This window comes from Eriocheir sinensis, chromosome 21 (genome assembly GCF_024679095.1).
Source record: "Eriocheir sinensis breed Jianghai 21 chromosome 21, ASM2467909v1, whole genome shotgun sequence".
Lineage (NCBI taxonomy): Eukaryota > Metazoa > Arthropoda > Malacostraca > Decapoda > Varunidae > Eriocheir > Eriocheir sinensis.
The window spans coordinates 3,814,749-3,832,649 of NC_066529.1; the positions used below are offsets into that span (position 1 = coordinate 3,814,749).

General features: G+C 43.0%; 1 protein-coding gene across 6 annotated transcripts in view; it reads left to right on the forward strand.

Annotated features, from left to right (window-relative positions):
* Positions 1 to 17,901, forward strand: part of LOC127001548 (monocarboxylate transporter 3-like) — a 59,174-nt gene that overhangs the window by 12,791 nt on the left and 28,482 nt on the right. Inside the window, exons 1-2 of one of the 6 annotated variants that reach the window (XM_050866181.1) lie at positions 12,658 to 12,857; positions 13,825 to 13,972. The exons of 2 other annotated variants lie outside the window; for them this stretch is intronic. The gene's annotated coding sequence lies outside the window, so the exon portion shown is untranslated. 3 more of the 6 variants (XM_050866183.1, XM_050866184.1, XM_050866182.1) reach the window with 3 other exon arrangements.

The window sequence follows — 17,901 nt, forward strand, 5'->3', positions numbered from 1 at the left end:
TGTGTGTGTGTGTGTGTGTGTGAGAGAGAGAAAGAGAGAGAGAGAGAGAGAGAGAGAGAGAGAGAGAGAGGAATGTCTTGACGTAGGGCAATGTGTGTGTGTGTGTGTGTGAAGGAAGAGGCAGAGGGGGGGGGGAGAGGTGAACACGCTGTACACACGTGGTTGCCGCACACAAACCCGTCCACTGCCCCTGACGCTGGTAAACTCTGGAACAATCTTTCTTCATCTGTATTTCTTAATGCCCACGATTTGAACTCTTTCAAGAGGAGGGTATCAGGACACCTCTCCTCCCGAAATTGACCTATCTTTTGACCACTCCTCTTGACTCTTTTGTAGGAGCAGTGAGTAGCGGGCTTTCTTTTTTCATTAGTTTCCTTTTTTTTTTTTTTGCCCTTGAACTGTTTACTGTAAAAAAATAAAAAATAAAAATAAATACACTCAAACATACTTATATATACTATACACACAAACATGCACAAACAATCAAAACAAAAAACATTCACGCAAGTAAGTGGAGCTGATCTGCAATCCATCTCACCCGTTCGTCCACTTAGCTGTGATGTTAAGTAGTAAGGGTGGTGGTGAAGGTGGTGGTGGTGGTGGTGTTGATTGTAGTAGTGGTGGTAGTGGCTGTGGAGTTCGTTAAGGGGATGGTGATGATGGTAGAGAGGGTGGGGGAGGTGGCCGTGGTTATGGTGGTGATGATGATGATGATGATAGTGGTGGTGATTGTAATGGTGGTAATGATGCTGGGGGTATATGTAGTGGAGATCGTCAAGGAGATGATGATGATGATGATGATGATGGTAGAGGTGGTGATGATCTAAGAGGTGGTGATGGTGATGGTGAAAGTAGTGGTGATGTTGGAGGTGATGGTGGTGGTGGTGGCAGTGGAGATGATGACATAGATTAAAATAATGATGTCGATGAGGATGAGGATAGTAATGATAATGATAATAGTATATAATTAACAATAACAACTAATAACAACAATGATAGGCCAATAACATCATCAGATTGACTTATATAATTACCATACATAAGCTACAACAACATCAGTAGCAGTAGTAGTAGTAGTAGTAGTTGTCGTTGTTGTTGTTCTTTTTATTGTGTTGTTGATTGTCTCGAAGATAAGCAATACATCAATAGACATAAACAACTAAGTCAGAAAAAAAGCCACAAAAATATATACCTGTCTATAGCCTGCCCCAACCCACCTTGCCCCGCCCCTCCCCGCCCCGCAGCGCAACACCCAACCCCACTCCAATCAGCCCCACCCCGCCCTTCCCGCCCCGCACCCCTGCCACACCCGTCACGCGGCAGCCCCGTGTTGCCAGGGGCGGGACGGGACGGTATGGGGTGGGGTGGGTCTGGGGTCGAGATGCGAGAGGACCGTAGTAGTAGAAGCAGTAGTAATAGTAGTAGTAGTAGTAGTAGTAGTAGTGAGGAGGAGGAGGAGTTGGAGGTAGTAGTAATAGTAGTAGTAGTAGTAGTAATTGTAAGGAGAGGAGGATGAGTAGGAGATAGAGGTAGTAGTAGTAATAGTAGTAGTAGTAGTAGTAGTAGTAGTAGTAGTAGTAGTAGTAGTAGTAGTAGCAGTAGTAGTAGTAAAGGAGAGCAGAACAACCAACAAGTTACGTAAAAAGATATATTACTTTATTATTCGGAGATTCTTGGAGCCTTCTAGGAATGAAAACATACGCTGGCTTGGGTTTCCGTCTTATCAGTAACCTGCTGTCGCAACGCTAATGACTCGTTCGTTCTCTCCCGCTCGCTGTAAAATTCTGTGAAGAGAGACGTCACAATCCTATAGTACTTCGGTGTAATGGTCGTCATCAGCATCTTCTCTTACTTGGGTTGTCAGTCGGTTACGATTTCTACGCATGACGTTATCTGCCCTAGTTTATTTATTTATTTATTTATTATTTTTTTTTAATCCTCCTCATCGGTATATGCACAGTCGCGCTACGAAGTGTTGAGACAGTTTGCAATGACTTGTTCAAATAATACATAATATTATTCGAAGGGAAGGGATGTTTAGGAGTGATTTTGTTTTAGATACACAAAATATGATGTTGAGAAAGGAAATAAATTCACTAGAGTGGAAGTTTTTACCTTATAACGATATATTAAGCAGCTCTGCCGAAACATTTTGATACAGTTTTCGTTCAAGACATTAAAAGAGTCAAATGAGTTCTATGTTAAGACTAGTACAAGTGATAATGTTACTGATCTTCATTTCATCCACAATGCCCTGTACGACGAAATTGTTTAATATTGGGCACGTCTAAACTGTATTGATGTATTGTTCCCATTACCTCGTTGGTGTCGTTATGTGAGCAACTAATTTACTTTTTTCAATGTTATGTAAGACTTCTTTATGATTTTGTCCTGGGAAGATAAATCATTCATTTTCTCGGAACACCCGACTGTGTGTGTGTGTGTGTGTGTGTGTGTGTGTGTGAACGTTTCAAGGCTCCGTTTAATGGTTCCGGTTCCTTATTCAGCGTTTTTATTTACCTTTTTTTTTCTTCCTCTTGTTTACACTCCCCTCTGGTAGCGTGTGGGTCAATAAATCGATAGAAAACTCATAACACAAACTTCTCAGCTCGCCCTTTCGTTCCCGGACTTATAATATTGGTTCAGATTTTCCCTCTGCGTTTTTGTTTGCCTTTCTTTTAAGTCTGCCCTCCCAACCTCGTCCTCTGCGTGCTTGCGAGTCATGGAAAAAGAAGTCACATTGCAAACGCCTCAGGTTCCTCAATAAGTCGTTCTCAGAATTTAAACTCATTTCAGGTTTACACCGTTTCTATGACCTTTTTCTCTTCCTTTACATCACACCGGATCCTCGTATGTGTGTAGTTTGAAAGTCAAGGGGAACAAAATTAAATACAATAAACTTACCCTAACTAACTTGCTGGCTCACTTTTTTTCCCTCTTGTTTTCATATTTACCTTTTTTTTTTTTCATTCTTATGTATATACGCTCGTTGTCCTTACCGTCTCGTCCTTTTCCTCGTCCTCGTCCTCGTCCTTACCATGTTGAGGCAAAGTGAGGTTGAAAAGAAGGATTTCACTCGTCAGCTCTTCCCTCCCCCCACCTAACACACACACACACACATACACACACAACACCATCGCTGGATCACCTTGGCTTGTTCCCCGATGTTGTTGTGGTGGTGAATAGTGGTTAGTGGCGTTGACAAGTGGATGCTATACTTGTGGTGATGACTTATGGTGGTGGTGATGGTGAGCGATGTGATTATGAGGGTGGTGAATGGTGGTAAGTGATGTTGACAAGGGGATACTATACTTGTGGTGGTGGTGATGGTGAGGGTGGTGAATGGTGGTAAGTGATGTTGACAAGGGGATACTATACTTGTGGTGGTGGTGATGGTGAGGGTGGTGAATGGTGGTTAGTGGTGTTGACAAGGGCATGCTATACTAATGGTGATAACTTATAGTGGTGGTGATGGTGAGGGTGGTGAATGGTGGTAAGTGGTATTGACAAGGGGATGCTATACTTGTGGTGGTGGTGATGGTGAGGGTGGTGAATGGTGGTAAGTGGTATTGACAAGGGGATGCTATACTTGTGGTGATGACTTATGGTGGTGGTGATGGTGAGCAATGTGATGATAGTGAGGGTGGTGAATGGTTGTTATGATAATGTTGAGTAGTGACAGGGGAGTCGAATACTACCTCAGAGTTCTCAACATACGGATTCAGAGACACATGTGGTTTCCGAATCTATTATCTAGTATATCTATCTATTATCTACTTATCTATTATTATCATCTATTATTTACCTCTTCAGAATAAGGCATCTTACTCCCACACACCCTTCTATTTAAGTATACGTAGAATTACCACTGGTGAAAGAAATGTGAAGTATATATAGCGAGCTCTTTCATATATTACATTTTCAACATTAGATTATATTATTTCATTACATTATATCACTCACGCAAACCATTTCATAATATATATCAACGCATGTGTGATTAGTTTATACATCATCTATTTTGGGAGGTTTATATCATGGCAGAAATTTGGCCCATCGCTGCTACACGGTAAAGCCACAAATTTGGCCCGTCGTTGCTACCGGGTTAACTTCAGAATGATCTTGGGGCCATAAAAAGGGGTAAGTCCATATATGTCGTTGTGTATGTGAAAGTAGTCTCATTATTTACGAGGTGGATTTGTGTGCTTCTGAGGAAGTTTTGCATTGCGTCTCAGTGAAAGTTGTATTTTTCTGTAAAGTATAAAAAAAAGGCTTTTCTAGTATTACTGTTTGCCGAGCCCTGACCTAGGATGATGAGGATTTGGATGGAGGTGGAGATGGTGGTGGTGACTGGTTGTAGTGGTAGGTAAGAGGTGATGACAGGGCAGGGCAGTATGGTGTTAGGCTATGATTTTGGCGGTGGTTGAGGTGGTGAGTATAGGTTGCGGTGGTTTTGGTGGTGGTGACGGTGGTGGTTGTGTCCTCAGCCTGCAAGGAACCAGTTTTCATTGCGCTACACACACACACACACACACACACACACACACACACACTCACTAATAAATTAAACCAAGAAAAAGATAGCAAATAACAAATATACATCATCATCATCAGTAGTAGTAGTAGTAGTAGTAGTAGTAGTAGTAGCAAAAACTGAAATAAAAGAAGATAACACCAGTACTTACCGGCCATAACTATAGAGAGAGAGAGAGAGAGAGAGAGAGAGAGAGAGAGAGAGAGAGAGAATGTCAACCCCTCTCAGTCTACTTGCACTTATAGCCAAAACAAAGACGACCCTCATTATTATCTTTACAAGCGTTGGTACTCCGTGTCCTGACCCAGCTCCTCCTTCCCCTCCCTTCCCCCAATACCCCTTTAACACCCCCACCCCTCCATCCCACACCACCACTAGTATCAGGAGGAGGGAGTGATAGGAGTATGCGTGTGGAAAGGAGTGAGGAAGGGAAGGAAGGGGATTAAGGAGGAGAAGGAAGACGGAAATAGAGGAGCATCAGAACGAGGGTGGTATTGAAAGGGAGATGATAAGGAAGGAAAAGGAAACAGAGGGAGCGATAAGATAAGTGTGTCAGGGAGGAAATGGGTGAGGTAGGAAGGAAAGGGACGACGGAGGAAGATAAAGTAAGCGAGGTGACTCAGAATGAGGCTGGTAGGAAATTAGGAAGGAAAAGGAAGAAGAGGCTGAATTTGGGGAAATGGAAGTGCAGAGGAGGGAGGGGTGCGGGTGGAAGAGGAAGACTGATGGGAAGAGATTTAGGGATTAGGTTTGGTACGGTTTCATTATTGATGGGGGAGGAGAGTGGGAATGTGTGTCCACCAGAGAGAGAGAGAGAGAGAGAGAGAGAGAGAGATGAAGAAGTGGAGAAAAAGGAAAGGAGAGTAGTAGTAGTAGTAGTAGTAGTAGTAGTAGTAGTAGGCAGAAACAGCAGAGTTGGGGCCAATATATTATAAGCTTAGCACGTCTCTACACAATAATTCATAATGGATTAAGGTTATCTTACAGCATAAAAGACTTACGTAACCAATAGTAGTAGTAGTAGTGGTAGTAATAGTGCTATCCCCCCCCCTCCCCTTACATCATCACCTTCATCATCTCCACCCTTTTACAAGTTTACATCTTCCTCTTCGCGCCCTTTAGAACAGTAACGTCATCTCGTGTTTTTTCCTAGTTTTGACGGTCATTCCGTTAATATAATATAGTAACGTCCTGTAATATTAATAATTCTGTGTGTGTGTGTGTGTGTGTGTGTGTGTAGTAACTCTTGTCCTCTTACTGCTCTGTCACGTGCCGTCTTCTCCCTCTCTCTCACTCCCCTCCCTCCTCAGCTCCTCCTCCTCCTCCTCCACCTTGACGTCACACTGGGAATACAGGAGGAGGCCTTGGTTTAACCCTTTGAGACGTGTCTATAACTCGTTCTTCTTCTTGGAAACAACATCAACTACTACTACTACTACTACTACTACTATTACATATACCACCACCATTATTATTACTATTACCACAAAAAACACATTCTTGTCATGCTAGTGTTCCATATACATACATTTTTTTGCACGCCACCTGCTTCTACCTATGCACCTGCTCTCTCTCTCTCTCTCTCTCTCTCTCTCTCTCTCTCTCTCTCTAAGGTAATAAACATGTCAGAAGTAAATGTATATGAAACTTATATAACAGAACAACATTTATATATTACTTAGTTTTGAGAGAGAGAGAGAGAGAGAGAGAGAGAGAGAGAGAGAGAGAGAGAGAGAGAGAGAGAGAGAGAGAGAGAGAGAGAGAGAGAGGGACACCTGTCTCACCTGGGACTTATTGACTTTTCCGCGTCTTGAGTGGGTCACGGGAACGGACTGGCCTTGTTTGGTGGCGAGGTTGGCGGAACAAAGGTGTGTGTGTGTGTGTGTGTGTGTGTGTGTGTGTGTGTGTGTGTGTGTGTGTGTGTTACTTTACTCTTTCTTCTGCATGTTCAAGTAAAAGCAATCTGAGCCTTTTATGTCTGTGCAGTTTTTAGCAACACACACACACACACACACACACACACACACACACACACACACACACACACACACACACACACACACACACACTTGCCCATTTTCCCCTACCTCCGTGGCGAAAGGACTATCAAACTTAGGTATTCGAATTCGCGGGTCTTGGTTTGAATCCCGCTCAGGGCAATCTGCGTGTAACTCACCCTACTGTTTAGCCTCCCCATCGGATTGCTTGATAAATGGGTACCTGGGGAAATGTAGGTAAGGTAAACAGCGGTAACCCGGATGTCACAATGAATCTGTGTAAGAGTATTAGGTTCATAGTCTTGCCTGATACGGAGATAAGCACGGAGGCCACGCGCAGCTATATATAGTGTACGCCCTCGACAGTGCTATCTCTCTCTCTCCCTCTCCTCCCATCTTCTTTATCATCTTGGGTAGAGAGAGAGAGAGAGAGAGAGAGAGAGAGAGAGAGAGAGAGAGAGAGAGAGAGAGAGAGAGAGAGAGAGAGTAGACCAGCAGAAACACAGAGACAGACATATACACAAGCAGACAGACAGGCAGTGAGTGAGTGAGCTCGTGTGTTAGCCATTTCGGTGCACCAGGGCAGGGCAGGGCAGGGAGGGGCCAGGATGTTATCTCGGCAGGTAATTGAGACTGTTGATGTCGTCAGTCTCCACACCTGCATGGAGCACTTAATGGCCGAGATTGTTTTCTGTCCATGATTTTTTAATATATTTTTATGTCTCGTCATGATTACTGTTCAGACTTGTTCCCATTCAGTCGAAATGCATCACTCTGATAAATGAGGGAGATAGGTGTAAACTTGGCCCCATTCCGTTTAAACATACTCACAAATGATGAATGATGGAGGTTGGTGTAAACTTGGCCCCATTCAGTTTAAATATATTCACTCACAAATGATAAGTGTGGGAGATAGGTGTTACTGAGGTATTGCTTGCTGTGGAAAAATTCAAGGAACGTGATTAGAAAGGAAGTGAAAGTCGAAAGCCGAAGTGTCACACAAGTTCGTAAAGTAAACAGCGTGTAACAAAAATCAATGAGGGAGATAGGTGTAACTGAGGTATTGCCTGATGTGGAAAAAATCAAAGAACCAGACGCCTCGTGTGGAAAAAGGTAAACCATTGCGTCGAAATATCACTCACAAATTCATCCAGGCAACAGTTTGTGCAAGGTTCTCTCCTGTATGAGTTTCTAAGCTTTACTCCTTAATTTGTTGCCTCTGATATAAAAAAAGCAATATAAATTAACTTTTAAACATTTAATTACAGTTAATACACAACTTGAGTGGTAGATATGTTTCGTCATAAAATTTATCATAATTGTCAGTCATTATAAATCCTTTGCAGGACAGAGGCCTTGCCCAACGATCTTCACTTATATATGTTTGATGTTATTGCGTCATACTCCATCCTGCTATGGCAAGTTCTCATTAGTAGGCATAAACAAGTGGTGCATGCCATGACCAGTGTGTATAAGAATGGACAGTGGAATAAGATGTTTTTGGAAGAAAATTATTGGTGTAATGTTGTAAGATTAATTTCAATTATACACTTTAAATGATACAGAATGTGTGCACATATAATCGTAATTGTTGTATTATCTATTAAGCACCTATTGAACAATTATGTGGGAGGAAGTAGCTACTCTTTTTATATTTTAAAAACACCTTAATATTTTTTTCTTCTCTATATTACCAAAGAAAAAGCTGAAATATTTTTGTATTTTATCCCCGTATGAGTCAGGGTACATGAATTTATCAAAAGGTCCCGGAAGGATGCGTGAAAAAGGTTGAAAAACAATTGTTTATATATAGCACTCCCGCGTCTCCTCTCCTGTGCTTCAGAACCCGGAATGCGGCGGTAGCATCCGATTTTGTATCCTCTTTCGTACCCTGAACTCTGTCCAGGTGACAGATGAGCTTCAGGGCCACAAGCGATGTATTCTCCATGATGGACTGAACCTGTGCTTTGTAAAGGGAGGCCATCCCCTCAGGCGGCGGGTACGTCCCCTATTCTGCGGAGGCAACCCAGCATCCACGCTGCGTCCTTGGCCACTTTATTGCATCTCTCTCTCTCTCTCTCTCTCTCTCTCTCTCTCTCTCTCTCTCTTCTCATTCTTGGTATCTTCATTTATCTACTTTTATTTCCTTTCTCCTTCCCTCTCTTTCCTCCTCCAGTCTTTCCTCTCTTTCCCTTCCCATTCTGTCTTCTTCCCCTATTTGTCTCTCCAGGCTACCAGCCAACCACCTCTCTCTCTTGTGCTGACGTCTCTCTCCATCTTAACCCCCTTCCCTCCACGGTCCACGTAAACAGCAGCTCTCGCGCCCAAAACAAACTGTGAGTTACGTCCACACTAAATATATTTTGATGATTTTACTCGAGTCAAACAGTATTTTTTTCTCTCCCACCCCCATCCTCACAGAAACTTGTTAGTGTTTGTAGGTGTGTGTGTGTGTGTGTGTGTGTGTGTGTGTGTGTGTGTGGTGCGTAGTAGCGGCTTGCCCTTTTAGTGGATGGAACACGCAGGCTCTTCTTCCCCAACCCTTTGTAGTCTGTTATGAGAGTGATGCCGGAACAGATCATCTCCTGCTCTTCCTCCTCCTCTCCTTCCTCGTTCTCGTCAGCCTCCTAATCCTCCTCAGTCATTCATATCCTCACTCAGCTCTCCCCTGTTCCTCTTCCCAGCTTCCTCCTTATCCTCTTCACCCTATTCTTTCCTCCTTGTCCCCCATCCTCATCCTCTTTGTACTCTTTCCTTCATCTTGCTCCTCTGCCTCCTCACTGTTGATTCTTCAGTTGTGAGGAAAAAGAAGTGTTGTTACTACCTTTTCCTCCTCCTCCTCCTCCTCATCGTGTTATTAATTTCCCAGTTCGCCGTAAAATGACAAGAGCAAGTACGAGTGGTTGCGTTTTGGCGTTTTTTCCAGCGTTGAGGTCAGTCGTTAAAGTCATTTTTCAGTGACTTCCTCCTTGACACACACACACACACACACACACACACACACACACACACACACACACACACACACACACACACACACACACATCAAACAGGCAAATTAGGTTTTCCTGTGTTAAAGATTGAGATCCTCCCCCCCCCCCCTCTCTCTCTCTCTCTCAAAGGAAAATTCCCCTCTTCCAAGGCCGTTCCAAGCCTTCCACATCGATATAACACACACACACACACACACACACACACACACACACACACACAATGCCGTGGTGGGGGAAGACTAGTAATCATCAAGAAAAAGGAGCAAAAGAGAGATACGCTGTCAACGGAACAATTTATACCATATCTGGGGACATGGAGATGGAGGAGAAGGGGGCGAAGGAGGCAGAGAAGGAGGAGGGAGCGAAGAAGGAAGAGAAGGAAACAATGAAGAAGGAGAATGTGCAACAACGGAGGAGGTGTAACGATCAGGTGTTCCCCATTCGCGTACCAAACTCAGCCCCTTCCCTCCTCTTTCCCTCACATCCCCTTTCCTTCTCCTCGCTCACCTACTCCCCATACCCTTCTCCTCGCCCGGCCACCTCCCCGCATTCCGAGGTAATGATTGATGTGGTACGGTATACATAGCAAATTAAGTAGGAGGTGAGGAGTATGTATGTGTTCGTACCTGTACATTGGGTAGAGTTTGCTTTGTGCTGTGTGTGTATGCCTCGTCTAAATAACTCCTAATTCTTTGCCACTACTGTTGTCTGCACTGCCATCGATCAGTTGCACCAATAACACCAACGATGATATATAATAATGCCTGAAAATAAAAATGATTAGTTGAAGAAAAATGAAAGGAATAAAGAACCTGAAATATATACAGCAGGGTCATGTAAAATCCTTCCCTTTACAAACTCTTCCTGTTGATTGACTGGAGTAAGAATGAAATGAATAAGAAACGTGTGATAAATATAGCTGGGTCATGCAAAATCCTTCCCTTCACAAACTATTCCTGCTGTTCCCTCCTCCTCCCTCTCTCTCTCTCTCTCTCTTACGTCATGGGTTTTCCACTCACTTATTTTAAAACGTTTTCGCTGTATTCCTGTCTCCTGTTAGTCCCTTCCTTGTTACTCCTTATTCTCTCCCTTTACTCTTCATTCCTATTCAGAGAAACGTTCCTTTTGCCTTCTCTTCCCACTGTGATCACCCCTTCCCTCTGACACTACCCCCTTTTCTACATTATTTGCTTCTCACCAATCAATGTTTCCCTCACCTCCCTTCTGTCCCTTGTAGCCCTCTCCTGACCTTGTTTTCTCCTACCATCCCGCCCTCATTTCCTCTCTGCCCCCAAAGGAAGGTTTTGCAGGTCAAGGTGAGAACGTGGCCGTCTGTCTTTGGCACAGAACCCTCGGATCCTTTCACCTCGTCCTTCACAGAGTAACCTGGGCAAGCCTTAACAAATTAACCGACTCAGCGGCTCAGATTTACTGCATGACATTTCATTTTCTTGTGTTTATTTCTGTCCTTCATCTGCTCTTCCTTCCCCACCATGAACCTCTTCTTTTTGCTTTCTATAATCTTCGCTTGTCCTTTTCTCTTCGTGAATGTCAGCCGGCACGTTTTGTGGTGTTTATTTCAGCTTTTCATCTTTCTCTTCCCCGTTCTTTGTATTGTTCCTGATTCTCTGTTTATCTTTCTCAAATGCTTCAGCAACTCTAGCCTTACTAACCTTTTACGTAGCCTAAATATATATATATATATATATATATATATATATATATATATATATATATATATATATCTATATATATATATATATATATATATATATATATATATATATCATGACATTTCGTTTTCCTGTGTTCATTTCCGTCCCTTTCGTCTTTCTCTTCCGTCTCCACTGCCACATTCCTCTTTCTCTGTGCATCTTTAACATCTCGTAGTCATGAGCAGCGCGTTTTGTAACCTTTCTCTCTCCTAACGTCACGTGCGCTTATCCGCTTACAACCTGTTTGAAAGGTGGATTAACTGAGGGAAGAATGATAATCAACCTGTTTGCAGATTCACCCAAAACACTCTTTCGCAACGCCCTTATTTATGAGTGAGTGAAAGCGGCGATATCCACCAAGTTGGGAAGGAGTTTGAAGGTGGCGCCCGCTTGGTCTGGTTGCCATAGCGACGTGTGCGAACACCTCACTCATTGATCAGTACAAAAAAGGCTCCTTTGTGACGGCCGCTCCACGCCTCATGGTCCCTTTACCGAGAAACATTCCCCGGTCACTTGCCTGGCCGAGCTACAAACACAACATCCGTCGGCCAACCATTGCGATGATGTGTACCTGAGTCATGTGTGACTGGAATTCAGAATGTCAGTTCACCGCAGCCCTCCGGTACTGTTTTTATGCCCAAACTCTGCTATAGCGAACTTTCATGCCGGTGATTCGCGTAGTTTAACATTTCATAATATTGTCCACTTGTGGGTTAAAGTAACAAAAATGAGACTCTATTGTGGAATCATGTGTAGGAAATTCCCCTTGGTTGCACCCTTGCATGGTACACCATAAGGGGTCGACTGATCACATGTTTTCCACTTGGCAACAGTCAGCTGGAGGAGGGTGGCGGAGGTGTGATGACTGCACCACAAATGTCACAAGAAATGCTTTGGGTATTCCGCATAACTTTATGTTTACGTACTCTTAGTGTCGTTATATGAATAGCTAAGATAGAAAGTTTTCCAGCTATCCATTTTAACGACACTATTGTACATGATGTGTTAGTTGTTCTCGAGAGAAGAGTGGGCGTGATCTCTAGCACTGATTACCCAAACATTACATCATTATCTATATTGTACCCCAACAGAGCTTAACAGCTTTAATAGTCTCTTCCTCCTTGACCTACAAGAAGCGTAAATTCAGCAGTAAAAAATCTTTCGTAGATTATCATACAGAGGAGGGTTAGAGCTTGCAATGTTACCACTCATCACCTTTACTGTAAACATGGAACTGCATAATGAAAAAAAAAAAAAGCAAACATGTAGGCCACATATGTTATAATAAATCGATATTAGATGCTTCATTTATACGGAAACGATCAGTATAACCGTGCTAACATTAGCGGTAGGTTTGGCAAAATAGTCAGGGAGTTGTTATGGGGCGAGCAGGCAGCAGGCAGCAGCCCTTGCCCAGGGGATGCAGCAGTACGGCAGCGTTGCGGCGGCGGCCGTGGTGACGTGCGGTGGTGTGGCGTGCCTTCCTCTCACTCTTGACATAGTGGAGCTCACTGTGGCAGGGCTGGTGAACTGCCAAGCACATCCACACGGCCCTCGACCAAGCTACTCAATCGCCGAACCCTCCACACAAGACTAGTGACCACCGGCACTCTTTATAGTGAGCGGCCCGCGGCTGATATTCTTGAAGTCGTTCTCTTGTACACAATGAAACGAGAACAGTGCCTTAGTTCTGGCGTTGCTCTGAAATCTCACGAGAAGCTGAAGCGTTGCACCCGAGATGAGAGAGCGTTATGAGGGCGAGGAAGCCATCGTGTGTCCTTTGTTAGGAACGGGACTCCATTCACTAAAGTCCACTCACTTAGCCAACGGCGTTCTTCTGTACCAGTACTGAGGTACATCCCTGGTGCCCTTTAGCCCCACAAAAAGAGAACGAGTCATTGTTATACGTGCTTAACATTCCACTCACGACCTTACTTAAAGTGTGTGGTGATCACCACAAATGATAATAGATTTTAAACCCAACAAAGTATTTCGGTGCCATAGTTTATTTAAAAATCGTATTAGTTTATATTTTCTTTTGAGATGAATCTGGAATATAATCAGTTTTCTGAAATGAGTCAAAACTTTGTGAGTGCAAAATTCTACTTCCTGACTCCTCTTGTGTACCTGTGCTTACCGTGGCTTGAGGTGACCTGCCGGGAAGCAAGATAACGCCGGCTGGTGCGTCGCACACACACACACACACACACACACACACACATTCTCTCTCTCTCTCTCTCTCTCTCTCTCTCCACACACACACACACACACACACACACACACACACACACACACTAACGCAGTACATATTTTATGCAGACTCCTTCGGGTTGTATAATTTAAGTAAAAAAAATAAAAATAGTGTACCGAGTACAGATCATTGGACAGGATGGTGATTATGCACAGGATGACTGATGATGTAAAGACTTCGTAACGTATACCAAGAAAGAAATTTTGAATAATTTTTCATTAAAGAGCGTGCCCGGTGGGCGCCGCTTTTACGCTTCTCGTGAGGGGGTCTGAGCGGCCTGCAGCAGCAGCCTCAGACCAAACGCCAAGGTTCACCCAAACATCTCTCCCTAAAGATGATGTGTTTGGCGATAAGCGACGAGTGTTGTGACGTGACTCTGAGTGGCATGGAGTGACACTCGAGGAAGCGAAGTAGGAAAATGGCGAAGAGTGGGGGTGGAGGAGGACGTTAACCGCCCACCGTCTAGACACACTCCGTCCCAGGTAAGATTCGCAACCCTTTACAATGGGTGACAGGTGCGCGGCTTAGCTTAGGCTTCTCTGTCTTTACTGCCTTACGTTTATCTGTAATGACCCAAAGGAAGAGCCCGAGATGCTACACTATATTATTGTAAATAAAAAAGGCAGTATATTTTACGTAGCCCATACCTTTTTTCGTCTGACTATATTATCAAACGTTGGACTCTGTCACGATAACCACTATCGGAGAGGGTGGAGGTCACACACCGAAAACAAATGATAATGTGATAAAGCGATCGAGGGGCCAGGCTGAGGCGGGGCGAGCAGGCCTGGCAGTCACTCCTACTCCTTCGGTTTCTGGCTGTTGGAGTTGTGTCTCTCCCGGACCAGGACAACCCTCCCCAGTGCCTTAACCTGGACCACCCTTGCCTGTCCTCCACCCCACTGATACCATTGGTGATGTGTTCTGGGCACGAGTCGTCAGTGCCTCTTACGATACCGCGCGCGAAGGACAACAGGAGGGCGGACACCGACATCAGAAGTTATTATTACTACTGTTGCTATCTAGCAGCCTGGTGACGCCTCCAGAACAGTAATAGTAAAACCGTCGGAGGCGTACAACGTAGGTGAGTGTATCGTGGTGACAGTGATATATATAGACGGAGAGAGAAGGATTCCCATAAGTAGGTTGTTTGCATTGCCCTCGGAGATGAGTGAGCTACAACAGACTCTCCGACGCCTCTGTGGGTGAGTGCAGGGACCCGCGTTTATGTGCTGCTGTTGCTTGTCTGCAGAGGTAGACGGCGGCGACTTGAGAGCGTCCCGCATGAGAAGTAACACACACCAGCCGAACTTTGAGTGCAAATTTCTCGGCTTTTTAAAAATGGTCTGTTACTACCCCCTTCTGATGCGGGACGCCTCACTTAAAAAACATGCTAGACCTACTTCCTTTACCTTCCTTCCTTTCTTAGTTTGTTTATATATGCGTGATGGACTGACTGACCGAGGTGTGAAGATGTGCGTGTGGATGGGTGTGAGAGGGAAGTGGTGTGGGGTCAGCAGTGGAGAATAATGATCAACATGCTCGGTCTTTTAAAGCAATCATTTGTGTCACTTAGTGTTCACTTGCATGGAGAATTTTAATTTACCTTCAGCACGTTACGACAAGCTGCTTTACGTACTAAGATTATTTATTGTTATCTCTGTATTTGCGAGAAGACTCCATTACAGAGTTGGTCAGAAAAACGCAGCTACTGCACCGCTGCATAATATTAATTTGGTGCTTGAACCCATCAACAAAAGCGTTGCGCAGCCTCTGAGTTTTCATCTTTCTTCTTGATAAGGTTCTGCAGCGTTGAGTCCGTCACGTCAACAATATTAGAAGTTACTTTCTTAGAACCATCCCGCCAGAAGGCATTAAATGTCCTGAAATGCCCGCAAGTGTTGAAAATATACGTCTGTGTCTAGAGTAAGGAAATTATCTTGAGATGGAGATTTCGCAACATTCAAAAGAACTGACGTTAGGAAGCAGTTCGTTGTTATTCTTGGAAGATGCTTTTGACCTTAAGTAACCCGATGAAACCAGATAGACTGAATGGCTGTGGCACCCGCAGGTGATTTTCCCGAATCTGAGTCATTTGACTCCTCTTTTTCCGGGAATATTATTACGAAAAAAGTACTTTCATCAGCTTCCCAGTAACTACAGAGAGAGAGAGAGGGTGTGTGGGTGGGGGAGGGGGTAATATACTACTAGTCTGTCCCATTGCCAGTCCTTGCACTCGCCTGACGCAAGGTTACAAAACAAATAGTCCACGTCACAGCGTTACGTCAGTGCAGCGTAACGAATGTTTTACCTTTTAATATATTAATGATCAATGTGCGCATGTATAATTTCCCGTGAGTAATAATTCTTGCTTGTTATTTTGTTTGTGCCAGTTTGATTTCGCCTTATATATATATATATATATATATATATATATATATATATATATATATATATATATATATATATATATATATATATATATATATATATATATATATATATATATATATATATATATATATATATATATATATATATATATATATATGAAGCACTTTTTTGTCTACTATGTTCATCCAAACATATCATGTACAATTATTATTCCAAAAATGAAAAAGTGCACCTAAAAAGTCCTTCAAAATGGTGCTATTGAAAAGTTAATCCTGATATGTGGGAGTTGACCCGATTTTAGTTTGCTCATGAAAAAGAAGTATAGAAAGGCCCCCACATCACTGGTATACTATAGTAAGATTTACTTAAAATATGGGATCTCTCTCTCTCTCTCTCTCTCTCTCTCTCTCTCTCTCTCTCTCTCTCTCTCTCTCTCTCTCTCTCTCTCTCTATATATATATAGATATATATATATATATATATATATATATATATATATATATATATATATTCCACCTGATCTGTTGGAGAGAGAGAGAGAGAGAGAGAGAGAGAGAGAGAGAGAGAGAGAGAGAGAGAGAGAGAGAGAGAGAGAGAGAGATTCGCCAAACTATTTACTATACAAGGATAGGACTGATTTGAAATACGAGTCAGAAGTGCAGTAATAATGACATCGTTAACAGTAATAAAAAGTAATTAATAGTAATAATAACATACCGCAGACCTAATTATAACAATCCTCGCATAGTACATTTAATTAATCCTGTAAGTGTGTTATCTTTATTTATTTACCGTGTATGTTGTTTTCTGTACTCACGTTTATGTATTATCGAACTTAAAAATACTAAAGCAGGATGCCGTGCAGCAGACGGTGGGATGAAATTAAGATTAGGGAACGCTTGCATCGGGACAGGATATTAAAGCCGCAGAACAGAAACGAGAGGAAGGTCTTGGGGGAGGCCCGTGTCCTGCAAAGAAAAGATACAGGCTGCTGCTACTGCTGATGATGATATTTTTATGCGTTTTTAATTTACTGAAATATAGGACAAAAACATAATAAGAAATTGAATGACATTGAACTTCAGAGCTTCAAGTTCATGTTGCAACACACACACACACACACACACACACACACACACACACACGCTCGCGTGCGTAGGTATAACCGGTTTGGTAGCTTAGTAATATGTAGCCAGGACAGGAAATGGTTAAAGCCTGAACCGTGTGTGTATTTACCTAGTTGTGATCTTCAGGAACGGAACTATGCTCGTGCTGTCCCGTCTTTCCAACTACTTCCGTCTAATTTGGCCTTAAATGCGCTTAGTGGGTGTGTGTGTTTGTGTGTGTGTGTGTGTGTGTGTGTGTGTGTGTGTGTGTACCCCTTACTATACTGTAGACGACATCAAACTAGGAGACAAAATAACATGTGCTGCGGATTTCGACAAAATACAGATCGACGTATTTAAGCTTTCAGACTGAAGTGGCAAGTGGTGCGTGTGTTTTAACGTAGGAAAATTAAGCTCATGCACATAGGAGATAAAAATCCAAACCTTCATTCAGTACTGGAGCTCGTGAATGTTAATCAAGAAAAGGATCTGTGTCATCTAAAGTTTCAATCTAAAAATGGGAGATTTTTAAGATTAAATTTAAGATTAAAAGATCAGTGTACCGCAGCGATTAGATGAAATAAACATGTTAGGCTTGATTTCAAGGAACTTCGATCACAAATCGCCAGACGTAAAAAAAAGTCTATACATGGCATTTGTGAGGCCACACCCAGATTATGACATATTCTATTCACCGAAATATGTAAAAAAAAGAAAGAAAGAAAGAAAGAAAGAAAGAGAGGAAATCAGAGCTTACTGGAGAGAGTACAATGACGAGCGATTTCGCAAATCCCAGCGTTGCGTAACTTGTATGAGGAAAGACCAAGTCGGTTATATAATTACTATGTTATCTCACTGAGGGTAGGACATGGGGGGACCTGACCGAAGTCTTTAAATTACTAATTAGTTTC